We start from the raw sequence: 4,555 nt of genomic DNA, 5'->3' as shown, positions 1-4,555 counted from the left end.
AATCCTGTCCTCTGAAATGAATTCTTCTGGGGGTGAGAGGTGGGGGGTGGGCGAGGTGTCCCCATAGCTGGGATTGAGACCAGCCCTGTAGACCACTCTACTGGTTCCCTGCTTCAGAAGAACAATATCTTGTCACCTAAAATGATAAATTTAGCAATCCTTGCTTTTGCAGAATAAGCAATTGTCCAACAGTATCTCAAAAGTTTGTCACTGGTGGAAAATGATCATACATAATAAATCCTCATGCAATGTTAAGACTCTCTACTTATAAATATAGCATAATGTTCTTACCTGACATGATAAGAATGTAGGTAGAATGGTTATTGCATTCCATTGACTAGCTTATTGAAAGTGAAGTGAGAGTAACAACTTAATTATATGTATATTGCAAATAAACTGACAGGTATAATTTTATCAATCTCCTTGATGAACAAGTTTTTAAACAGTCACTGAGGAAATTAGTGGATTAATTGTATGACATCTCATATCCTTCAATCTTAATTTTTTTATATCAATATAGTAGGAAGTGACAATGTGATTAAAGTATTGTAGGTTCAGTTCTATATCAATGTCATTAATTTAACTGTTTATCAAGCAAATTTATTATGTATTTAGTTTTAATGAGATTTATTTCACTTATTGAAAATATAAAATAACCAATAATGATCTGATAATTATTTTAGTAACATGTTAGGAAAATTAATTCTTATGTTAGGCAAGACATATGACCTTTCAGTTTTGTTTTTTAGATAAAAACATGGATTGTCACATAAAATCTGTCAGTAAAAAAAAATCTGGCAGTAAAAAAATTTGTGACTGTAATATCACTGGAATTTTGTTTGTGATATCATCAAAGAGTAACAAAATTACACAGAGGGATAGGATATTTTGTACTGTCATTTTACATAGATACTGCCAACTGAATTTTGTAAATATGACCTAGAGGAAAACTTAACACTTCAGGATTAATCAAATGATGTCTTTACTGTAACTTCAATAAAGCTTTGATATCCAAATGCAAATTCAAAATGTGAAAGCCATTTTTAAGGTATCATATTTTCTTGTATTCACTTTTTTGTTCCTTGGTGCTGTTGAGTCCACTCTGGCTCATAGCAACTCTATTTAAATGGATTGAAATATTATTCAGTCATAAACTATCTTCACAACTGTTACTATGTTTGAGTCCATTGTTGGAACCACTGTGCCAATCCACCATGTTGGGGGCACTCCACTTCCTTGCTGACCCCAAACTTCATCTACCATGATTTCATTTTCTAGAAATATGTCCCTCCTGATAACATGCTCAAAGTTAATGAGACAAAGTCTTGCCTTCTTAACTTCTAAAGAGGATTCTGACTGTACTTTTCCCCAGAGAAATTTGTTCATTCATCTGACAGCCCATGGTATAGTCAATACTAATCACCAACAACATCCTTAAGATACGTAAGTAATTCTTCAGTCTTCCTAGTCCTTGTCCAGCATTTGCAAGTATATAACATGATTAAAAATACCATCTTTGGGGTCAGATGCCCCTTTGTTCTCAAAGTGATATCTTTGGTTTTTGACACTTTAATAAGATCTTTTGCAACACCTTTTCCAATGAAATATAACATTTGATTTTTTTCACTGCTTTTCTCTGGACATTGATTGTTGATCCAAGAAGAATGAAATAATTGACATCTTTAGTATCTTCTCTATTTATCATGCTTTTGCTTATTGGCCCAGTTTTAAGAATTTTGTTTCCTTTATGTTGAGCTGTAATCCATACCCAAGGATGTAGCCTTTGATTTTCAATATAAATGTTTCCAGTCCTCTTTACTTTCAGCAAACAAGATTGTATCATTTACATATGGCACTGGCAATTGACAAGGCTGAGAGTCATCAGAAACCATATCATGGAGATCATGAGACAGAGCGGAGCAGTAGACAGAAATGATAGACCAGGTCTTAATATTTTCTGATCCTGACTTGTGGTAACCTGTTATCTTCCCTAATAAACTCCTATAATCATGAAAAAAGAAAAACAAGACTTCAAGAATTGACAGAGTAACAATTGATGTTTCATTAAACTGTGCCAAGAAATGTGGGAGACCGCTACCAGTCCAATTGACTGAAAGTGATCCACATTCATACTTATTCTAAATAAATGTGATCCCATGGGTGTGAAAATTAATGAACAATGTTATTAGTAACATATAAGTAAATTTTTGCTGAAGATAACTTGAAAATAGTTGCAGCAGCACATCGACAGGGAACAGAGTGATGGTTAAGCCAGATTCATAGGACAAGGAATGAGGGCTATTATAACTGATGTCAGATGGAAATTGGCTGAGAGAAGAAAATACTAGAATGATTTTTACCTGATTTATTGACCACGTAAAAGCATAACAAACTATCCAGATTAGAGCTTGAAACACAGGTAATCCAGGACAGATAAATGCCTCAGGACCGATAATGACAGTAGCCATACCAGGAGGGTAAGGGGGAAATGGGGGGATAAAGAGGGAACCGATAAGTGATGTAGATATAACCCTCTCCCAGGGGGACAGACAACAGAAAAGTGGGTGAAGAGAGACAGCGGTTGGTGTAAGACATGAAAAAAATATATAAATTGTGAAGAATTCATGAGGGGGGAGAGGGGGAGGGGAAAATGAGCTGACGCCAAAGGCTCAAATAGAAAATGTTTTGAAAATGATGATGGAAACATATGTACAAATGTGCTTGACAAAATGGATGTATGTATGGATTGTGATAAGAGCTGTAAGAGCCCCCGATAACATGATTTTTTAAAAGCATAATAAACTATCAGTGATTTTGAAAAGAATGGGAATTTCAGGACACTTAACTGTGCTAACAAGGGACTTGTACATAGGGTAAGAGGCATTGTTCAAGAACAAAATAATAATGAGTAGTTTAAAATCAGAAAAGGTGTTTGTTGGGGTTATATCCTTCCACCACACTTATTCAACATGGATGCTGAGCAAATAATTTGAGAAGTTAGAGTACAGAATTAGGATTGGAGTGAGACTCATTAATTAATCTCTGATATGCAGATAACATGACCTAGTTGCATTTACTTCATGCAGGAGACATTAGAGAATTCAACAATCTGACATGTTTCTCCTAGACTTTTTATACTATCATGATATCATTACCTAAAGATACTACTCGATCAAATATTTATCAAGAGGACTAGTTCTATATTTCTCTTCTTAACCAAAAATCCCTTTTTAAAATTTTTCTTTTATGTTTGGGATTGAAATGGGTGAGTTGGGGAAAAAAAAGTGTATAAATTCTTGAAAATAAAACTAAACCTCTGCTCTGTAAACCTTCTCTAAACTTTAAAATTAAAATATAATAAATAAACAGAAATAACTAATGATGTGGAAAAAGAATTTACAGCAAAACATTCCGAGCTTGGGGCATTGGATTGCTGCACAAGGGCATGATAACACTTGCCACCTTACAGTATTTTTTTCATCATGATACATCCTAACTCGGTTCAGGTGTGCTAAACCAGGTTGGCAAATACAATCATCAAATGTTTCTATCGCCTTGCTTAGTTACGTAACAGTTTTGTTTTGTTTTTTTTTTAAACTGAAAACCAAACCTTAATTGTTTCTCATTCCTGGAAATTAGAAGTCTTGCTCACTCTCCATGCATTTCCCAAAACTGTGCTACCATCAGGGCTTGTGTAGGGTAAAGTTCATAATTTGGTTGATGAAATCTAAGAGTTGGCAAGACCGAAAGTCATCTCCTTAGGTAATCCATCTCAAGCAAGAATATATTCTATAATACGAGCAGGGAAATGACACATTACTTTTGTTTCTGTTGCATGAATTGGGAAACTGTGAGAGGCATTTTCCTAAATCCTAGGTGTATGAGACACACCTGATTTCGAATCCTAGCTCTATAACGTGATTTTGTCTATTTTTAGCCTTTTTATATTTCATTTCAGGAGCTCTTGTGACACAATAAGGTTAGCATTGGGCTGGTAACTGAAAGGTTTGGTGTTTGAACCCACCAATTGCTCCACAGTAAAACTATGAGGCAGTCTACTCCTATAAATATTTGCAACCTCAGAAACCGATGGAGCAGTTTTACTGTCTCCTATAGGATTGCTATAAATTAGAATCAACTAGATGTCAATGGAGCTGTTTGGTTTTTGGAAATTTCCATTTACTTACAGCACAAATGTAGTAACATTTACCTTGCAGGATTGAAAGGGATTGACAGAGATGAGTGCAGAGCATTTAACCTGGTTAAAGGTATTGGTTGTTGATCAATAAATACTGTGTGTAAAGATGACTGTGATGATGGTGTTGGTGAAGACTAGTGATGAGTGTGTATTGAAAAAGCTCTGGAAACATTCCTAATTTTTTTAAAAAAATCATTTTATTGGGAGCTCACACAACTCTTATCACAATCCATACATACATCCATTGTATCAAGCACATGTACATTTGTTACCCTCATCATTCTCAAAACATTTGCTTTCTACTTGAGCCCTTGTTATCAGCTCCTCATTTTTTCCCTCCCTACCAGCTCCCCCCTC

This window comes from Echinops telfairi, unplaced genomic scaffold (genome assembly GCF_000313985.2).
Source record: "Echinops telfairi isolate 266 unplaced genomic scaffold, ASM31398v2 ScPeMD7_38;HRSCAF=143, whole genome shotgun sequence".
NCBI lineage: Eukaryota > Metazoa > Chordata > Mammalia > Afrosoricida > Tenrecidae > Echinops > Echinops telfairi.
This window is presented reverse-complemented; position numbering follows the sequence as displayed.